The sequence below is a fragment of the Arachis hypogaea genome, chromosome 20 (assembly GCF_003086295.3).
Source record: "Arachis hypogaea cultivar Tifrunner chromosome 20, arahy.Tifrunner.gnm2.J5K5, whole genome shotgun sequence".
NCBI lineage: Eukaryota > Viridiplantae > Streptophyta > Magnoliopsida > Fabales > Fabaceae > Arachis > Arachis hypogaea.
Window position 1 is genome coordinate 22,661,519 of NC_092055.1, and position 22,929 is coordinate 22,684,447.

At 41.7% G+C, this 22,929-nt stretch overlaps 1 long non-coding RNA gene across 1 annotated transcript; it reads left to right on the plus strand.

Moving 5' to 3' along the window:
• The first annotated feature begins 5,635 nt into the window (after positions 1-5,635).
• Positions 5,636-9,577, plus strand: LOC112782294 (uncharacterized). The gene is made up of 5 exons (XR_003192941.2): positions 5,636-5,779; positions 5,881-5,967; positions 6,065-6,206; positions 6,295-6,393; positions 8,960-9,577. It is a non-coding gene; the product is annotated as an uncharacterized lncRNA (long non-coding RNA).
• The last annotated feature ends 13,352 nt before the right edge of the window (positions 9,578-22,929 follow it).

The following is a 22,929-nucleotide window of genomic DNA, read 5'->3' on the forward strand; positions in this document are numbered from 1 at the left end:
GATTTAATTCCACTTTTATTCCATTCGATGTCGTGATATGGTTTGTAAGTGATTTCAGGCCTTGAAGGCAAGAATGGATGGCCAAAAGTGGAGGAAAGCATGTACACGGGAGAAAACATGAAGAAAACAAGGAAAGGCACACACAGTGAAGTGTGCGTGCGCACAGCCTTGCGTGCGTACGCACAAGCGAGAATTTCCATGTGTGCGTGCGCACAAGCACCTGTGCATATGCACAGGTCAATTTTTAGCCGAGTGTGCGGATGCACACACAGGTCCCTGCACGTGATTTCATTAATAAAACATGTGCTGCGCGAATTTAGAGGCCTCTTGGCCCATTTTGGAAGGCTAGAAGGCTGAATTTGGATGCTATATGAAGGAAAATTCAACACTTTTGAAGACATTAGGACATAGACATAATTTTCCATAGTTTTTGATAGTATTAGGAGTAGGAGTAGGAGTAGTGTAGCATTTCTCTCTTAGGGTTTCATTTCCATCTCCATTGTAGCATTTTATAGCAAGCTTTGATCTTTGATTTTGCCTCTTTAATTGTAAGCACTCTCAATTTCCTCTTTAGTTACATTGTCTTTACTTTCACTTCCTTTGGTTCAAGTTACTTGTTCATATTTGCAATTTTGTGTTTCTTGAAGTTTTGATTAATGAGTTTTATGTTTCATGCTTCCTTTATGTTTGATTGTTTGTTTACGTTTGGTCTTGTGAATGGTTGGTTATAACTCTTTATTTTTTTCTTGCAATTTTTCATGTTTTACTTTCATGCACACAAGGTGTTTGTGAAAATGTTGACTTTAGAATTTAAGTAGATTTTTGCACCTTGGCTTGTGGTTTGAGTTCCTAGGATACTAGAGTCATAATGTCTGATATTTAGTGGTAATTCTTGGGTAGTTAGTTGGCTCTTCTTTCCATTGACGCTAGCCTTTTATCAACTAGTTTGGTAAGTTGGTTAGGACTTATGGATTAAGGTCAATTATGCTTGCTTGACTTACTCCTTGATGGTTGGGGTTGACTAGGCAAGATTGACTCATGATAATTACCATAGTTGTGGTTATGGCAATAATAGAATTCCTTGGATCCTCATTCCCGAGTCAAGGCTCTTTTATTGCATTTATAGCATTTTCATTAAGTTTTGATCTTACTTTCTCTTTAATTGCATTAATTACAATTTTGATCATCTCCTTGTTCTTTCATTTCTTAAGGTCTTTTAATCTTTCATTTCTTGCTTGAAAACCCCCTTTGCCTTAACAACCAAGGAAGTAACACCTCGATTGTGTCCTAGGGAGAACGACCCGAGGTTTCATTACTCTCGGTTATTTTGTATTGAATTTTAACATTTGATTAAGAGAATTCGTTGTTGGTTTGGAATATGCTACCAACGAATTGATTCTTGTTTTTGATTGATTCCAAACTAAACCGGCAAAAATTCCTCTTTATCATACGCACACAAGGCATTCTGGGCAGCTTGAACATTGAAGAGCTATCGAAGGCGTTGGACCAAACGTTGGACTGCAAACGTTTCTTCAAACGCTGTCACTTGTGCGTACGCACACTTCCTTGTGCGTGCACACACTCTCCCTTTTTCTTCTTGTGCGTGCGCACACTATGCTGTGCGTGCACAAACATAGCAGACTTCCCAGCTCTAGTTTCTGAACTCTGTCATGGACGTTTGACCCTGCGTTGGATTGGCAACGTTGCCTCCAACGTTGCTTCTTGTGCGTGCGCATACTAGCTTGTGCGGGCGCACACTTTGCATTTTTCTTCTTGTGCGTGCACACACTATGCTGTGTGTACGCACATAAGGTAATTTTCACACTTCCAGAATTAAGCCCCCTTCAAGACGTTGGAGGTAATGTTGGTGATCCAATGCTCCTTCCAACGTTGGCACCAGCAGTAGCAGAACATTGCAGCCTCTTCCTCCAACGTTTGAGGCAACGTTGGTGGTCTAACTTTGGCCACCAACGTTGCTTTTCCTCCTTTTTTCTATGGCCAATCTTCAACTTTCTTCCATGCCTTTCTTCACCTATCATCAAGCAATACATGCATCAAAGCCTTGCTAAGTTCACAAGAGATTGCATCATTCTTAGCACACAAGTAATTATGGCATAAATCTCATGAAAAAGCATCAAATTAACTATGTTTGAATGAATCAAGGTATGCATAAACTTTTAATCCAATTGCTTACTTATAACTCAAGAAAGTGCATAAAAATAATAAAAACAAAAGAAAAAGGCTAGTGAAACTAGCCTAAGATGCCTTGGCATAAGTTCTTATACCATATTTCTATTGTATTTTTCAGATGCAGGTCGCAACCCACCTCGGTGAGTTGCTTGGATGGTGACAGAAGCGGAGGATCCGGATATCTTTTGGAGTCTTTTTGATTTACTTTGTTTATACATCTCTCATTTTGTATTTTGTTTTTTCTAGAGGCTTGTATTGAGAGAACAAAACTTGTATAAGCTGTTTTTACTGTCTGGTTTCATGTATGGTTTGTATATATGACTAACCGACTTAAACTCTGTGAGCCATGGCTAGATTATTTTGATATTATATACTTATCTTTTGTTATAGAATATCTGTATCCTGTGCTTTAAGTTAGTAGCTCCATTAGTATGTTTTGCGCTTTTGAAATCCTGTTTTGAGTTATATCCTTCATCGGGCTTCTAGTTTATATTAATTCTTTCTATATATTATATGTATGAGCTTATAACTGTCGTAATCTCTGATTAACCTTTGCTTTACGATGCGAGGTAAAGCTTAGGGTAATTAGGGTGTTACACCTCTGCTGTCTGCCCTCAGACGACAAAAAGCTCTGCAATGTTTAAAAGCCACAACGCATGGAGGGAATGTCCAGAAAAGTCGATGAAAGTACTTTGTAGACTCATCAACCTCATCACCTACACGCACTGGTGAAGTCTTCAACAGAGCTACGGTTCCGTCCATCATTGCTTGCATCCCAAGGATCCACCGGGGCAACTCTGCATACGACTCTTCCTAATCCCTGTAAATCTGTGTGACTGCCTTCTGCTTTGCCTTCTACACCTTCCTATAAATAGGCCTGAATCCGTAGGTTGACTCAGTAGCTTCTTGCAACACCTTTATGGTAACCGCTGCATCTGCCTTAACCAACGGATAGATCCTCGCACAAATTACGTGGTAATCGAGCTGTCGGTGGTCGCTCGAAATCGAAGTGGCCAGGCAAGTGTGGGCTCCGTTGTACCTTCTAACCTTCTAGTTACCCTTGCGCTGCCGAAGTGCCACGCAGATCATCCACGTGCATCCATTTTCAAACTCCTTGCATCTCCCAACATACTTCAGATGATCCGATTCCATAACCTGATACTGAACTCCACGACGAATGCTATAATCCTTAACACTCATCACATCTTCCTCCTTAGTATGAAATGATTGGCCAATCTAAAATTCCCCAAAAGTATTGCTCTCGTGTAATCCTTGGTAACCGAAGGTGTGTGCATCATCCGGTTGTTGACTCACTGCTTCCAAGTTCAACGTCGAGAAATACAGCCGTTGTTGGTGGGACCCAGAACTGGATGGCCCCTGAGGTGCAGGCAGGGCCACTGGAGTCTCCTCCTCACTATCTCCCGATATGTGATCGGGCTCATCGTCCGAATCATCTTCCTGCATCGCGTCCTCAACGTGATCCGGCTCACCACCACCAACAAGACCAGTAATCAAACCAGGTGACCTAGCTGTCGGTGCTAGAACAAGTGAAGGTGCAGCTAGGAGACAACCAGGTGCAACAACAGGTATCGAAGTAGAAGCCCCACCGTCGTCGACTGCGGATTTGGCGCTGAAGCCCCGGAACTGTCCACACGGTCTTCCAACTTGGAAAACAACTCGTGTATTCTCACCTCCGAAAAACTCCGCTGACAATGAAGCAAGACCCCCATGTCTTCATCCGACCCTATGACAAATGTTTCATACTGCACACCATTGGACACAACCGCCATCGAAATATTGTAGAACACCTTCTTCACCAACTTTGCCCCACACAAGCCTGCCTTTTGCAGTATGTTCCTCTTCAGATCTGACAAATTATTAGTTGAACGGATAAAGACACTCAGCGGTTCTTTATTAGTGAACTCAACACCATGCATATTACTTTTTTTTTATTTTACCAGAGCAGTGGACTAGAACCAACAAGCTTTTCTCACTATCCATCTGTGAAAGTGTGAAAATGACTCTCCTCAAATGCCCTACTCCCTATCTTGAGTGGTATTTATAGGCAAATTTGACAAAGCATAAACCGCTAGACCCCTGTAGCGGTTTATGCACGTCTACAAAACACACATAAACCGCGACACCCCTATCGCGATTTATGTGATGATTTTCCTCCAACGTAATCCGCGACACCCCTGTAGCAGATTACGTGCATTTGTAAACTGCGATGCCCTTGTCGCGGTTTACATGGCTTATAAAAAAAATGTATTTCGGTATCCACTTTTCAAAATGTGTATTGTGGTAATTTTGAGGACCAGTTTATTTAATTCAATAAATTGCCCAATTATTTATATAGTATAGAAAAGAATTAAGTGACTAGTCTATTTAGTTATGTTGACGTTTAATTTGGTTAGAAAAATATTAAGTGAAGATCACCCCAAAATATAAGTAACAAAACATAATAAAAAACAAAAATAGATTATAAAAAATAGAATGCAAAAAAAATAAAAATAAAACACAAGAAAAAGATATTCCTGACACATTGTAAGAACCATATTTTTAAATGACCATAAAAATTTAAATCTAAATTGAAAGGATAGAGTGTTTTATATATAGTCACATTAAATAATTAAAGTATATATTATTATATTCTTTTTTATTATTTAAATTTTCTTTTATCTATCTGTTATAAAAAAGATGGTTATTTTTAGTTGTTAATTGTATCTATTTATTTAAATTATAGTAGTTATATATTTTTTATAAGTTTTATAGTTTATTAATCTAACGGTTCCATTATATTACCATATAATATTCATATAACTGAAAAACAATTTGTTTATCTATATTTTAGAATTTGAATAAATATAAATATAAGAAATTAAAATAAAATTGCACGTAAAAAAGAAAGATATCATTTCATATAAGGAAAAATTCAATATCTGACTATTCAATGGATTTTACCATTGTTATAAATTTTAAAGTTGGTTAAAATAATAATAATACATGTAAAAATTTTATGAAATAATTTTCTACCAGTCACAAAAAAAATTCATTTTTTATCACATCACAATTTTTTCAAAAAACAGAAAAAATATAAAAGTTCATAAGGGTTGTTTGGTCTCACTTAAAAATCTCATATTTGCGTTGCAAAAAATTAAATAAAAGTCAAATTATCTAACCGTTGGTGTCAAATTTCAAACCTTGAATCGTTGGTGTCATTAATACATTACCAACTGTAGTAATAAAAGTAAGAGTCATTGGTATTTTCGTAAGGGCAGTTAATACTTGATATTAATACATCACCAACTACTACATTATTCATTAAATTGGATTGAGTTCACAATCAACAGATTTATTGGAATATCTAGCTTCTTAGCATGCCTTGCATTGCTATGCAAATAGATCCCCAAACATATAAGGTAGAGCAAACTTCATCTTTGAAAAATGGCATTAGAAGACAAACTTAGCATAAACACAAGTTTCTCTCTGGTATACTCCTCTCCCACAATATCTAAAATAGTTTCCTAGGTAGTAAGCATAGGTTATTGTAGCCGTCTCAAATCCACAAAGCAAGATCAAATCAAAACGGGTGAATCAAATATATGAATTCATGTATTTATATTCTTCTATTTGTTATAATCTAATTATCTCATTTCATTAATATGTGCATCGACTTGGATCTGACAATAGGGATATGTTCAACCTTTGGAGTTAAGTTTTCCATGATAAAACCTGCAATGTGTACTCGTTAAGGGGCCGAGTAGAAGAATCTATTTGGTATGCAAGCTGCTATATGATAATCGGCATTGTGCCTCTCTAGGTACAACTAATAACGGATAATGAACTAATCTGCTTGTGCCGGGCTTTGCAATAGAGTTGTGTAGGATTTGTTGAATTTTGACTCGGTTATGAAGGAAGCGGAAGGTCGTGGTTTGAAGCTTCCGTCGGATATGGTGGATGCAGCAAAGAACAACGACGTTTGAGAAATGTCCCTCCAACATTACTTGGATTTATAGGTAGGTTTCTTTCCAAGTTTGAATTTTTAGAGAAGGAAATAAAAGAGCTGTTTCAGTTGCTAAAATCAATTTTGGTGTTGTGGTGCAGGGTTCAGCTCAGCCATTATCGTTTATGACGAAGCAAAGTTCTATTTTGAGGAACCAATTGCTTGATGATCCTTCTTTTCAATTTAAAGTTGGGATAGAGGTTTGTTTCAAAATCACTGAAGTGTTACTTTTTCACTCTTGGTATAGATGTCATGGGCTGGTTTATAGAAAAGGAAAATGGTTATGATTATTGATCCGGCCGTTACAAATATCAAGTTATAACTCGGCAGAACGCAGCATAGTTTGGCGTTACGATATTAATCAGCAATCAACGTCATTAATCGGAGTAAAGCTCGGACTTCCCCAAAGCTCAAAGATCGACCTCGAAGATAACAACTCGGTATCGATTCTCAGGAGCCGAGTTCCACCTTCAGGTATCCATACAAGAATAATGGGCGCTCACCGTGGGGCCGAGAATATAATCATTTCCACATATCATCAGCCTCGACGTTCTCGCTTGGAGCCATGGCTGAACAACTTTCACCCACACCATCCGAACTCCTTCAGATAGTGACCGAGTTACGGCAAGCCAACCAGCGCATGACCCAAAAGAACCAAAGAATGGCAAATCAAATTGCTAATTTGAATAACACCCGAATCGGAAACAACAACGATCGACAAGAACGGACAAAAGAAGCCGAGCATCAGTCATGTCCGACGCATGTCTCTGAAACTGCTCAACACGAAGAAGAGAAACCCGAGCATGATGAGGAAGCTTGGCCAGAAGATGAGGATGACAACCTAGACAGCTCCCCTGGGCCGTTCACGGCCGAAGTGATGAATTTCGTGCTACCTAGGAGGTTCACTTTGCCGACCACCCTGACTCCCTATGATGGGCTGGGTGATCCGAAGAAATACAACAAAAAGTTCACCTCTATAATGATAGTAAACGGTGTATCTGATAAAGTATTATGTCGTTGTTTTCTATCTTACTTGGACGATCATGCACTTGATTGGTTTTGTTCTTTGCCTGCAGGTTCAATTTCTCATTTTCGAGACCTATCAAAGCCCTTCGAGGAGCACTTTGCTGGATCAGCCATCTACCTACATGACTCTGACTACCTGAGCACAATCAGACAAGGCCAACATAAAAGCCTCAGAGACTACATGACGCGCTTCACAAAGATAGCCATGAGTATACCCGACCTCCACCCCGAGGTGGAGCTGCATGCAACAAAAAGTGGACTTCGACCAGGAAAATTCCAGGAGACTATTGCTGTGGCCAAGCCGAAAACTATGGCCGAGTTCTGTCAAAAGGCGAAAGGTCAAATTGACATTGAAGAACTCCAACAAGCTCGGAAAACAGAGAAACCACTACACAGAGACGATGACAAAACTCAAGACAACAAGAAAAACTTCAAACGAACCCCGCGATATGACTTTTACACTCAGTTCAACACCAAACGTGACAACATCATCAAGGAGATCTTAAATTCAAAATTAATCAAGCCGCCAAGAAAAGTCGGCAGCTACCTAGAATCAAAAGGCACAGACAGATCAAAATACTGCTCTTTCCACCAAAAGCAGGGACACACTACTGATGAGTGTGTCATCGCCAAAGACCTTCTAGAGCGGTTAGCTCGGCAAGGTCACCTCGACAAATATATCGGCGGCCACATACAACGACGAGCACCTCCCTCTGGTGACCAAAGCTCGGCAACACAGTATGGCTAAGATCAAGATCGACCAAACACCCATCATCCTGACTAACCAAGACGTATTATTAACTGTATTTCCGAAGATTTTGCAGGTGGAGGAGCCACAAGCTTGGCAAAAAAGCGATCTTACCAAGCTATGCTTTCCATAGAAGGCAATCAAACTCAACAGTAGACACCTCCACACTTTCCTCAGATAACATTCCAGCCTGCTGACCATAACACCAACGTAGCAAATCTAGACGACCCGGTCGTCATTTCCCTACATGTTTTGAGGGTTACCTAAAACTGAAGGTCGATCTCAGACGAGATCTTTTGTGTTGGTCTGTGCTACCGTGTTCGACCTGCTAAAGTTGGAGATGCTGCTGATCCTTGATCACCGGAGGGTGGTGGTACCTGTAAGAGACTCTGATGCTTAAGTTAGCATGTGCTTTAAGCAGGATTTGGTGTAGAATCAGAGTATGAGTTATACCTGGGTGCTCCAGTGTATTTATAGTAGTGTTGAGTGATCTTCCTTGAGATAAGTTTAGTTATCTTATCTTATCTTTGGTGAGATCATCTTATCTTTTAGGGGAACCACCTTATCTTTTTAGGCTTAGCCGCCTTTAGAGTGGGTTGCATTCCTTTGTTTGGGTCTGCTTGGGCCTCTATAGCGATTTGGCTAAACTCTTTAAGGAGAGGTCGGTGGCGATCCAACCTTAAAAGGTTGGTTGCTCTTGTCTTCAGTCCGCCCGGGTCGCATAGCTCGACCCAGGGTATGAACAGTACCCCTGCTCGAGCTTTGATCTTCCCTTGAGGTCGTGCTTTCCAGCTTCGATCCTTCAGGGGAGTCGTGTTCGAGCATCTTGGTCCAGGCTGTATGATGAGCGGATAATTTATACGCTTTTGGCATTGTTTTTAGGTAGTTTTTAGTATGATTTAGTTAGTTTTTACTATGTTTTTATTAGTTTTTATGCAAAATTCACATTTCTGGACTCTAATATAAGTTTATATATTTTTCGATGATTTCAGGTATTTTCTGGCTAAAATTGAGGGACCTGAGCAAAAATCTGATTCAGAGGCTGAAAAAGGACTGCATATGCTGTTGGATTCTAACCTCCCTGTACTCAAAATAGATTTTCTGGAGCTACAGAAACCCAATTGGTGCACTTTCAATTGCGTTGGAAAGTAGACATCCAGGGCTTTCCAGAAATATATAATAGTCTATACTTTGCCCGAGTTTTGATGACGCAAACTGGCGTTCAAACGCCAAATTTTTGCCCTATTCTGAAGTTAAACGCCAGAAACAGATTACAAACCAGAGTTAAACGCCACAAACAGGCTGCAACCTGGCGTTTAACTCTAAGAGAAGCCTCTACAAGTGTAAAGCTCAATGCTCAGCCCAAGCACACACCAAGTGGGCCCCGGAAGTGGATTTCTGCACTATCTGCACTTAGTTACTTATTTTCTGTAACCCTAGCTACTAGTTTAGTATAAAAACAACTTTTAGAGACTTACTATGTATCTCATGACAATTATACACTTCACATTGTATTTCTGATGGCATGAGTCTCTAAACCCCATGATTGGGGGTGAGGAGCTCTGCTGTGTTTCGATGAATTAATGCAATTACTACTGTTTTTCATTCAATCACGCTTGTTTCTATTCTAAGATATTCACTCGCACTTCACCCTGATGAATGTGATGATTCGTGACACTCATCATCATTCTCACCTATGAATGCGTGCCTGACAACCACCTTCGTTCTATCTGCACTAGCTTGAGTGTGTATCTCTTAGCCTCCTGGTTCATGATCAGAGTCTTCGAGGTATAGGCTAGAATTATTGGCGGCCATTCCTGAGATCTGGAAAGTCTAAAACTTGTCTGTGGTATTCTGAGTAGGATCTGGGAAGAGATGACTGTGACGAGCTTCAAACTCGCGAGTGTTGGGCGTAGTGACAGACGCAAAAGAATCAACGGATTCTATTCTAACATGAGTGAGAACCGACAGATGATTAGCCGTGCGGTGACAGCACATTTGGACCATTTTCACTGAGAGGATAGATGGTAGCCATTGACAACGGTGATCCACCAACATATAGCTTGCCATGGAAGGAGACCTGCGTGCGTGAAGAAGAAGACAGTAGAAAAGCAGAGATTCAGAAGACAGAGCATCTCCAAAACCTCAATCTGTTCTCCATACTGCATAACAAGTATTATTTATTTTATGTTAATTACTTTTCATAAACCCAACCATTTTTTTATTAATTTCCTGACTAAGAATTACAAAATAACCATAGCTTGCTTCAAGCCGACAATCTCCGTGGGATCGACCCTTACTCACGTAAGGTATTACTTGGACGACCCAGTGCACTTGATGGTTAGTGGTACGAGTTGTGAAAAGTGTGATTTACAATTCGTGCACCACTGTACTTCTTGTTGCTAAGTTTAAATACGAAGCGTTTTTTCCTTTGCTTCCTTTTTTCTTGGGAATACGCATGGGCTTTTAATTCTCATTGATTGGGCTTTACATTTTTCTCTTTTGCCGTTTCTCTTCCCTCTTGTGACTTTTGTTTGAAAATTAAAGGAACCGTTTTTAGTTTTCAGCTTCCTTCTACCTCCCGTTTCATTTTTTTTATCTTGCCCTTACGTTCACTTTTCTGCATTTCTTTGCTCATCAGAAAAAAAGTTTCATTCCCTTCGTCGAAAAGATCATTCCTTTCCTTGGCTTCTTGGTGCTTCCTTTGGTTCTGTCGCACTCTCTTCTTCTCTATCGCTCAGGTTGGTTTTTCTCCCCTTGTCTCCTTGATATTATGCTTCTTTCATATTTTGTATGGAGAGATGCTACCAAAAAATGATTGAACTACTTGTATTTTTTGTTTGAAAAGGTTAGGGCTAATTTAGGGCACAGATTTTTGCGTCAACTTCTCTTTTTTGGGTTCTTGTCTTGTTGTTGCCTCCAAAGGGTGCCCCTGAACTTTAGTGTTGGTCCTCCGCTTTCTGCGAGTCCTGGAGTTTCCCTTTTGTTTCCATATCTGACACTTGCTAATTGCTTCTTTTGGTATTTTCTTATTGTCTGAGTTGTTTGGTAGTGACCGTTTTTTCTTTTTCTTACTATAGGGATAGTTGGCCTATGTCTTCTTTTTTTGATAGCTTTCTTTTTTGTTTATTTGCTAATTTATCCCTTCCTTATTTGTAACTTTTTTCTTGGTTTCTGTTCTCAGAGATGGTGAAATCTACGGACTCCGTGAAGGCCTTTCGTAAGGCGAAGAAGGCGACCGCTGCACAAAACCTGACCGCAAAGACCTCGGGGGAAGGGTCTTCTCAGGTGTCTTCGAAGAAGCCGACCTCTGATGCTTCTGGGCCAAGGAAGGTTATTCCGACCCCTCAAGTTCGGACGATTCCTTCTGACCCTATTCAGCCGACTTCTGGTGCTGCCTCCTCTCCTAGTGCTGTTGGTCCTTGATAAACTCCAATTTTGTGGTTTATATTGTGTAGAATTTGGGGATTTTTGTCAATATTTCTCACACTTATTCACTATAATTGCATGGTTTTGTGTTCCCTTCCTAATATTGCTCCATGATGAAAAATATGCTTATTTTGACTTAGAATTGCTATATTTTAATCCTCTTTTATTGTCATTCGATGCCGTGATATGTTTGTTGAGTGATTTCAGAAATTATAGGGCAAGAATGGCCTAGAAGAGGGAAAGAAAGCATGCACAAAAGGAAGGAATATGAAGATTTGGATTTTGGAAACTTCACAATGGATGCGCATGCGCACTGTACGCGCACGTGTGCATGAGAATAGCTGGAAGCGGCGTGCAAGGATGGACGCATCCGCGCGGATCAGAGAAATCCCACCGACGCGCACGCGCACATGGCGCGCACGCACGCATGGCTCGCACGCGCGGAAAGCTGCACGTGACCTCATTAAAGGAAATCGTGCTTGGCGATTTCTGAGGCTCATCAGGCCCAAATTCAAGCTGTTTTTTCATAGAAAAGACCCAAGGATGCTAGGGGAAAGGGGGGATCAATCATTTTTACACATAGACACTATTTTAGCTAGTTTTTGGTTCTTTGTTCTTCTAGAGAGAGAAACTCTTGTTCCTCTCTAGATCTAGCCTTAATTTGATCTTTCCTTGTTGAATTCTGAATTAGATCTTGTTAATTACTAGTTTTAATTGTTTAATTTTAATTCTCTAGTATAATTTTGTTTAGATCTTGTGTTAGTTTTATGTTTCCTTGTTGTTTGTCATTTTATACCCATTTTATGAATCTTGTAGATCTTAATTTGTTATTGTTGCATTGATGATTTCCATGATTAATTGTGTTGCTTGAGTGATTGTATGTTGATAATTGTTAGTGGGTACATGTTAGTTCCAATTTAATTGCAATTTGAATAGATCTTTCATTAATGCTTACCATGTGTTTGATGAAATGTTTCCTTTGATTATGGGGTAGTCCTTTTTACTCTTGGCCTAGGCTAAGGGAATTGGATAAGCTTGAGTTATTGGGTCTAATGGATTTGATGATTTGGAAACCCTTAGTGGTCAATTTGATAGCCATTGACACTAGCCTACTATCAAGTTAATTGGTAGTGAGGTTGGACCTTATGGGTTGATGTTGACCAAACCATTTAACATACTTCAAGTATAGAAGTAAACTTAATGAGTTTGGTTCCTCATAATTGTCAAGATATGGTTATTAGACAAGGATGGTGACCCCAATTCCCATGCTTAGCCAAGAGTTGCTTTTATCATTTATATTTGAAAACGCAAAAATCTCAATTGCCTTGTCTTAGTTGTAGTTACTTGCTTAGTTTAGAATTATTTACATTTTGCTTTAGTCAATTGAAGTAGTTTCTTGCATCTCAAGAATGCTTGCTTGTAAAGATTTCTAGTTTAATTCCTTGCTCATGACTTGCAACCCCGGACTTCTAACCAATGTTGAAGCACATGTTTGCCCATTCCTTGTGAGACGACCCGATGTCTGAATACTTTGGTTACTTTTATTATGGTTGAACTTGTGACAACCAAATTCCCTTCTAAATTTGATACTCGAGGATTGTTGTTGGGAAGAGCTATACTTGCAATGAGATTTTATTGAGAAATTCTATACCAACATAGTCCACGAAGTCCATCAGTCCTCCCCCAAAGAAGCAAAAAACTGTTGGTACCTATGATCTGAATAGTAAGGATTTTGACGGCGTGGGTTTTACCACCGAGCTAATTGCACCTCATGGTAGGATTCCTTTGGATGATGTATCTATTCTTCATCACCTTGATTTTGTTACAAGTAATAGTATTCGGATGGCCAATATTGGTGCAACTTTATCGCGGGTTATTAAGGAGTCTCCCGTTCATGCCACTAGAGCTTTTATGGAAAATGCCAAGTCTGAATTTAATAGAATCAAGGGTTTGAAAGATGAGTCGGATGCTAAGGTTTTTAAGTTGGAGTTGAATGTGGAGAAGAAAAAATCTCGAGCTACTACTGCCGAGGCAGCTGTAAACTTGGCTGAGAAAACGGCAAAAAATACAAGGAGAGCTACACCCGTACATATAGCGAGCTGCTGGAGAGCAGGGAAAGGCTTCAGTCTGCTCAGGATGATTATGCCGAACTCTAGGGTCTCATGGTGGACTGTGTAACTGATGCATATGAAAACTTGAAGCCCCAAGTCCGAGTTCTTGCCCCTGAACTCGACCTGATTCTATTTAGTCTGGATAATATAGTGGAGGATGGCAAGATCGTGCCTGTCCCGGATGATGAAGATGAGGATCCTCCTCTTGTGCCAGCAAGGAAAGCCTCAGCAGCTTCAGCTTCTTCCGTCCCTTCAGAGGTCGACCATCCAGAGCCCAAACCCGATGTGTAGATTCTAAACCGGCCGGATGGAACTGTTGATGCCGTCCCGATCTCAACCATTCCTCCTCCTTCAGCCAAGGATGCTTCTACTGGGGAGAATTTGAATCCTTTATAACTTGTCTGTGCTTATATTATAGTCTGACTTGTGGACTTTTGAACTTGTTTTTTGTAACTCTTTCTGTGGTTGACTCCTTTGACATTCGGTTGCATCTCAGCAACTTTTATTTTACAAAACACTTTAAACTCTGAGGCTGCTTTTATGTTGACCTTTTTGAGTCTTTAATGTTTTATGTTTTTGCTGATATGCTTGATTATACCTTTAAGGCTTTGCCTTTGCGATATTTTTGGATTTCATAGAGCGTTGGTACTTCCCTGTCCAACCTCTTTTGCATTGTGTTTTCTACCATCACCTTTGGGATCTCACCTTGCTTTGAGTTAGTGCTTGCTAACCCTTTACTTTTGGCAAACATTATCCTTTGCGGCTTGGTGTTTGAGCTTTTTAGTGATTCGTTCGACAACTTTCTAATGTTCTGTAGAACCTTTTTTAGTTAGTTTAAACGACTTCTTTGTAGCCTGCTCTGAGGTCATTCTTTTGCTGAATGGAGCTGTTCCCTTTTGCCTGAGCACATTTGAGCCTTAAGTTGCTTTCAACCTTTTTTGGGCTTTTCTCGAGGTCATGCTTGCTTTGCAAGGTTGCTCCTTTAGTTGATGTTGGTGCGAGCTTTTTAGTCATGTTCCAACAACTTTTTAGGTAGTGTTCCAAAGAGAACCTTTTCTTTATAGTTTGTTTGGATGACTTTTTAGCTCCATTTCACTTTGTGTGTTTGCTTTTCAACTAGTGTCTTTTCAAGACTTTGTACCTTTCAGCAAAGCATTCCTGGTCTTTCTTTGGCCTTTGCAAGATGTCTTTGTCCCTTTTTAGTGATATTTTCATTGGTCCGACTTCTCTGTCGGGCCTTCTTAAGTTATTTTTAGTAATCCATTTTTAGTCAGACCTCGTCATGTCACTTTCTATGGTTTACTTTTTATAACTTCTTGCATTAATCTGCTTCTATCATTTTCACCTTGACGACCTCTTTGTAATCGGGCGATGAATTTGGTTTTTACCTTGTCGACCTCTTTGTAATCGGGCGATGAATTTGGTTTTCACCTTGCCGACCTCTTTGTAATCGGACGATGAATTTTTGCGTTTTATGAGCTTAGATTAATACGTCTTGGTAGGAAAATTTTTAGAGAATCTGAAAACTTTATTCAAAATAAAAAATAGAAATATAAATAGGAGTATATACATATGAGTTCTTACCCTTCTAGGTCGGGCAATTTTGTAGATCTTGGCCTGGCACCTCATTAAAAAACCTTTTCAGGAAAAAGAGTGCACCTTGACCTAAGATCTTTATTACTTTCTAACTACAGTACCTTCTTAGGTTATAGGCATGCCTGACCTTGGCAGCTCTCGAGGTCGGACACCTTGTAGTAACCTTTTCCCAGTACTTCTACAACTCGATAAAGTCCTTTCCAGTTAGCTACTAGCTTCCCTTCTCCTAATCGACCTACTCCGATGTCGTTTTGGATTAAGATGAGATCATTGACGGCGAAGCTTCGTTGGACTACCTTCTAATTATATCTTAAGGCCATCTGACGCTTTAGTGCTTCCTCTCTAATCCGAGCTCTTCCTCAAACTTCTGGAAGTAGGTCAAGCTCCTCCCTTTGAATTTGGGGTTGGCCTCTTCATTGTAGAGGATCCTTCTGGGAGATCCTACTTTTATTTCTACTGGAATCATTGCCTCCATTCCATAAGCAATTCAGAAGGGTGATTCTCCTGTGGTTGAATGTGGGGTTGTCCGATATGCCCATAGGACTTGTGGGAGCTCTTCAGCCCAAGCTCCCTTTGCATCCTGTAGTCTCCGTTTTAACCCAGCTAGTATGACTTTGTTGGCAGCTTCTACCTGTTCGTTGGCTTGTGGGTGTTCTACGGATGTGAATTGGTGCTGTATTTTTAGGTCGGCTACCAAGTTCCTGAAACCCGTATCGATGAATTAAGTGCCATTATCTGTGGTAATAGAGTAAGGAACCCCGAACCTTGTGATAATGTTTCTATATAGAAATTTCTGACTTCTTTGGGCGGTGGCGGTAGCTAAGGGTTCTGCCTCAATCCATTTTGTGAAATAGTCTATTCCTACAATGAGGAACTTGACTTGTCCTGGTCTCTGAGGGAAAGGTCCAAGGAGGTCGAGCCCCCACTTTGCAAATGGCTTGGGCGACGTAACACTGATGAGCTCCTCTGGTGGGGCGATATGGAAGTTAGCATGCTTTTGACATGGTGGGAATGTTTTGACAAATTCTGCCGCTTCCTTTTGCAAGGTTGGCCAGAAGAATCCAGTTCGGAGTACCTTTTTGGAAAGAGCTCGTGCCCCGAGATGATTGCCACACATACCACTGTGTACTTCTTCCAAAACTTCCTTTGTGTTGGAGGTCGACACACATTTTAGGAGGAGTGTTGAAATCCCTTTCCTATATAGGATGTTTCCCACTATGGTGTAGTACTGGGCTTCTCGTATTAGCCTTTTTGCCTCATTTTTATCTGTGGGAAATGTCTCTGACTTGAGGTAGTTGATTATGGGGGTCATCCATTCTTGATCCTGACCTGATATGGTTAGGACCTTTTCTTCCTCCAAGATTGATGAACTTTGCAATGTTTCTTGGATGAGGCTTCTATTGTTGCCCCCTGGTTTGGTGCTAGCTAGGTTTGAGAGTTTGTCAGCTCGGGCATTCTGTTCCCGAAGTATGTATTGGACTTTGTATTCCCCGAACTGTCCGAACTGTTCTTTGGTCTTGTCCAGATATTTCTTCATGGTGGGATCCTTAGCTTGGTAGCTCCCTTCTATCTGTGAGGTAACTACTTGTGAATCGCTGAAGATGGTAAGCTTTTGAACTCCTACCTCCCTAGCCAGCCTCAAACCAGCTAGTAGCGCCTCATATTCAGCCTGATTATTTAAGGTAGGGAATTCAAACTTTAGTGATAGCTCGATTTGGGTTCCCTGATCACTTTCAATAATTACACCTGCGTCGTTCCCGGTTTTGTTGGAGGAGCCATCCACGTAGATATTCCATTTTGTAAGAGTTCCCGGGGTGTCAATGTACTCGGCAATGAAGTCAGCCAGGTACTGCGATTTGATAGCTATCCGGACTTCATATTTGAGGTCGAATTCTGATAACTCGACTGCCCATTGTAGTATTCTTCCAGCCAGGTCAGCTTTTTGTATGATGCCTTTTATGGGCTGGTTAGTCCGAACTCTGATAGTGTGAGCTTGAAAGTATGGTCGGAGTCATCAGAAAGTGAGTATGAGGGTATAAGCGAACTTTTCTATCTTTTGATAGTTTAATTCAGCCCCCTGTAGAACTTTGCTGATGAAGTAGATGGGTTGTTGCCCACTTTCATCTTCTCTGACTAGTGCTGAGGCTATTGCTCGACTTTCCGCTGCGAGGTATAATATGAGTTCTTCATTTTCCCATGGTCGGGTGAGAATGGGTGGTTGCCCCAAGAATTTTTTAAAATCTTGGAAAGCTTGTTCGCATTCCGTTGTCCATTCAAACCTCTTTCCCTTCCTTAATGTTGTGTAAAAGGGGAGAGATCTTGTGGCCGATCCGGCTAGAAATATGGACAGGGCTGCTAGTCTTCCGTTGAGCTGTTGTACCTCTTTGACGCAGGTCAGACTTTTCATGTGGAGTATAGCCTGGCATTTATCTGGGTTCGCCTCGATTCCTCTTCGGGTGAGCATAAAGCCCAAGAATTTGCCGGCTTCTACCGCGAAGGTATACTTTGCGGGGTTAAGTCGCATACCATGCTTTCTTATGGTGTCGAACACTTTAGCGAGGTCCGATAACAACGATTCCTCACTTTGTGTTTTTACCAGCATATCGTCTACATAGACCTCCATTAGTTTTCCGATGTGGTCAGTGAAGACTTTGTTCATTAGTCTTTGGTAGGTAGCTCCTGCGTTCTTGAGTCCGAAGGGCATAACTATATAGCAATAGTTTGCCTTTGGGGTTAGGAATGAGGTCTTCTCTTAGTCGGGTGGGTATATTGGGATTTGGTTGTATCCTGAATAGGCATCCATGAAGGAGAGGTACTTGTATCTAGAAGAGAAATCCACTAGAGTGTCTATATTTGGGAGTGGGTAGGGATCTTTTGAGCAGGCCTTATTGAGGTCGGTGTAGTTGGTATACATTCTCCACTTGCCATTTGACTTCTTCACCAAGACAATGTTGGCTAGCCATAATGTGTACTTGATCTCCCTTATGAATCCTACCTCCAGTAAGGCTTACACCTACTATTCCACAGCTTGGGATCTTTCCGGACCAAGCTTCCTGCGCTTCTGTTGTACGGCCGAGATCCAGGGTATACCGCCAGTTTATGTCACATTAGTTTGGGATCTATACCGGGCATGTCTGTGGCCTTCCATGCAAAGAGATCGGCATTATCCTTTAGAAACTGTATCAATGGCTTCTTTAAGTCTTCCTTTAAGGTTGCCCCTATATTTGTTACTTTATCCTGGGCGTCCCCGATCTGGACTTCCTCGGTGTCACCCTCAGGTTGTGGATGAAGTTCTTCGCGAACTCGAACTCCCCCAAGTTCAATGGTGTTGATTTCCTCTCCTCTGGGGTTGCCTTTAAGGTTCAGACTTTCGTTGTAACAACGTTGTACAAGTTTTTTGTCTCCTTTTATCGTGGCGAACCCTTCTGGAGTTGGAAACTTCATGCACATATGTGGAGTGGAGATTACTGCGGCGAGCTGGTTCAGCGTTGTCCGTCCTATAAGGGCGTTATAAGCCGAGCTCACGTTGACCACGATGTAGTCCATGTTCAACGTCCTTGACCGAGTTCCTTTTCCAAAGGTTGTATGTAGTGAAATGTATCCTAGTGGTTGAATTGGGGTATCTCCGAGTCCAAACAGACTATTCAGATATGTTCTGAGCTCTTTTTCTTGTAAGCCGAGTTTGTCGAAGGCAGGTTTAAACAAGATATCTGCGGAGCTCCCTTGGTCCACCAACGTTCGATGGAGATTAGCGTTGGCGAGTATGACAGTAATGACCGTGGGATCATCATGCCCCAGGATGATGCCTGTTACGTCTTCTTGGGTAAAGGTAATAGTGGGGAGGTCAGGCGACCTATCCCCTTCTCCGACATGATATACCTCTTTAAGGTGTCTTTTGCGAGATGATTTAGAGATCCCTCCTCCTGCGAATCCCCCATTTATCATATGAACATATCTCTCAGGGGTGTGAGGTGGGCGTTCAACTCGTCCGACCTCTTCATCCCTTCTTCTTTTTCTCGGTTCACCTGCTTTATTGGCTAAGAACTGATCTAGTCGCCCTTCTCGTACCAACTTCTCTATGATATTCTTTAGGTCGAAGCACTCGTTGGTAGAATGTCCATAGATTTGGTGGTATTCGTAATACTCTGTCCGACTTCCTCCTCCTCTTTTGTGTTTTATCAGGCGAGGTGGTGGGATCTTCTCAGTATTGCATATTTCTCGGTAGACATCCACAAGAGACACCCGAAGAGGGGTGTAGTTGTGGTATTTTCTAGGTTTCTCAGTGGTTTGGTCTTCTTTTTTCTTGGATTCTTTATCCTTGTCCCAAGGTGGGTAGGAGAATCCGGCCTTTGAGCTATCTCCTAATCGAGAGTTCTCCTCCATGTTTATGTATTTTTCTGCCCTTTCTTGAACCTCGTTTAGAGATGTTGGGTGTTTTTTGGACATTGAGTGACTAAAAGGTCCTTCTTGCAGGCCATTGATGAGACCCATGATGGCTGCTTCTGTTGGCATATTTTGTATATCCAGACATGCCTTGTTGAATCTTTCTATGTAGTTGCGGAGGCTCTCCCGATCTCCTTACTTGATCCCTAACAGGCTAGGGGCATGTTTGGCTTTGTCTTTCTGGATGGAGAATCTAGCTAGGAACTTTCTGGCGAGGTCATCAAAGCTTGCTATTGATCTTGGCGGCACACTATCGAACCACTTTATTTCCATCTTGGTCAAAGTAGTTGGGAAAGCTTTGCATCGAATAGTGTCCAAGGCGTCTGTTAGATACATCCTGCTTTTGAAATTGCTGAGGTGATGGCTTGGATCAGATGTACCATTGTATGGAGTCATGTCAGGAGCTTTAAAGTCCTTTGGGACTTTAGCTTTCATAGTTTCTTTGGTGAATGGATCTTGGTCCTTGTGGGAGATATCTTCCTGATTGGATCGAACGGTTTTGGCTTTGTGATCGGCCTCGAGCTTTAAGAGCTTGTCCTCTAGCTCTCGGCGTCGTCTTGTTTCCCTTCGCAGGTCCCTCTCGGCTTCCCGCTAATGTTCAGCCTCTTTTTCGAGCTGTTTGAGACAATTCTGCTGGGCTTGTAGAGCATCTAGAATTTTTGTATTCGGAGACTGCTTGTCTCCATTAGGTTGAGGTGTGTCTTTTGATGAGGCATCCGTATTTTTAAGTGGCGTTCTTTCTTCCAGGCCGGAGTTGTGATCATTGTCAAGGTTGTCCGCCATGGTGATGGGATGACTTCCAGGTTCCCCAACAACAGCTAATGTTCCGAGGGTTACCTGAAACTGAAGGTCGATCTCAAACGAGATCTTCTGTGTTGGTCGGTGCTACCATGTTCGACCTGCTAGAGTTGGATATGCTGCTGATCCTTGATCACCGGAAGGTGGTGGTACCTGCAAGAGATTCCGATGCTAAAGTTAGCACGTGCTTTAGGCAGGATTTTGTGTAGAATCAGAGTATGAGTTATACCTGGGTGCTCTAGTGTACTTATAGTAGTATTGAGTGATCTTCCTTGAGATAAGTTTAGTTATCTTATCTTATCTTTGGGATCATCTTATCTTTTAGGGGAACCGCCTTATCTTTATAGGCTTAGCCGCCTTTAGAGTGGGCTGCGTTCCTTCATTTGGGCCTGCTTGGGCCTCTATAGCGATTTGGCCAAAATCTTTAAGGAGAGGTCGGTGGCGATCCAACCTTAAGAGGTCAGATGCTCTTGTCTTCAGTATGCCCGGGTCGCATAGCTCGACCCAGGGTATGAACACTATAGCTCGGAGATCTCCTAGTCAAAAAGGTTTTACTAGACCTTGGGAGTAGTGCCGATGTCCTCTTTTACTCCACATTCCAGAAGATAAAACTGAGCAGTAACATCCTCCAACCTTCCACTGGAGACCTGGTTGGTTTCTCAAGTGAGAGAGTCCCGGTTATGGGCTCTGTGTGGTTAAAAACCACACTCGGTGAGGTTCCCTTATCCAAAACTTCAGATATCCAATACTTAGTTGTTGACTGTTTTAGTCCTTACAATTTGATACTTGGCCGACCTTTCTTAAATATGTTCGGCACCATAGTTTCCACAATTCATCTCTGTGTTAAGTTCCCTTTGCAGGATAACACAATTGTGGCTATTCACAGTGATGCCCGAGAGGCTAGAGAATGCTACAACAACAGTTTTAAAAGACGTAACCAAAACATGCAGGCTCCGGTGAACAACATCAGCATCCAAGAGGACCTACTAGACCTGGCCGACCTTGATCCCAGAACAGGAACCCTTGAACGACCAACCCCAACAGAAGACTTGCACAAAATCTATTTCACAGATAGCTCGGACAAGTTCACTTACGTCGGTTCCACATTAAGCTCAGAAGAGAAGGCCTCATTCCGAGCATTTTTACAAAAAAATGCCGACCTGTTTGCTTGGACCCCAGCTGACATGCCAGGCATTGATTCATCCATTACATCCCATAGGCTGGCATTAGATCCGTCTGTCCGACCTATAGCATAGAAGAAGCGAAACCTCGGCCATGACCGCAAACAAGCCTCTCTAGAAGAAACCAAGAAGCTCATCAACGTCGGCTTCATCCAGGAAATTAGATTCACAACATGGCTAGAAAATGTCATCATGGTGAGAAAACATAACGGTAAATGGCGCATGTGTGTTGATTTCACCGATCTCAACAAAGCATGCCCCAAAGATTCCTATTATTTGCCATCTATTGATTGCTTAGTTGATAATGCCTCTGGTTATGAAAAACTTCACTTTATGGATGCATATTCTGGCTACAACCAGATCCAAATGCATCCATCTGATCAAAATAGGACAGCCTTTATTACTGACTATGGAAACTGTTCTGGGGGTTACCTGAAACTGCAGGTCGATCTCGGACGAGATCTTCTGTGCTGGTCGGCGCTGATGTGTTCGACTTGTGGGTGGCGGCCGGAGCCGCCGTGTCCGAATTGTTGGACTTGTTAGTGATGCTGATCCTTCGTCACCGGAGGGTGGTGGTACCTACAAGGGACTCCGATGCTTAAGTTAGCAAGGGTATTAAGCAGGTTCTAGTAGAATCAGAGTATGAGTTATACCTGGGTGCTCCAGTGTATTTATAATGGTGTGGAGTGACCTTTCTGGAGATAAGATATTCATCTTATCTTATCTTTGAGTGAAGTCATCTTATCTTTAAGGGAACCGCCCTTATCTCTCAAGGCTTGGGCTGCCTTTAGATTTAGGTTGTGTTCCTCTGTTTGGGCCGTTTTTGGGCTTCTTTTTGGTGATTTGGCCGAACTCTTTGAGACGAAGTCGGGTAGCTCGGACCTAAAGAGGTCGGTCGACTTGTCGCCAATCAGCCCGGGTTGTACAGCTCAACCTAGGGTAAGAACAGTGCCCCTGCTCGAGCGTGGTCTTCCTTTTGAGGTCAAGTCCTTTCTTAGGACTTCGATCCTTCTTTGGAGAAGTCGAGCTCGAGCACTTCGGTTGGTCCCGCTGAGACTTCTTGAATGTGAAGCGTTTTTCCTTCACTCTTTTTAGTTTGAAACGCGCATTTTTGTGTTTTGTATTCTTCTTGGGAACGTGCGAGGGTTCTTTACTGCCCATTAACTCCTCTTTTTTGCCGTTTCCCTCTTTCACGTTTCATTTTGAACTTCCAAAAGACTTTGCTTCAGTTTCTTCTTCTCTTTTGCTTACTGTAACTCCATCTTTTACCCTTCTGTTCTTGCATTTTCAGGCTCGCCTGGGACTCTTCGTTTTTGCTTGCTCCCAAGTTTTCACATCTTCGCGCTTTTTTTTGCAAGTGATTGTTGGCGCTTCGTTCTTTCGAAAGGTGATCGTCTGGCATGG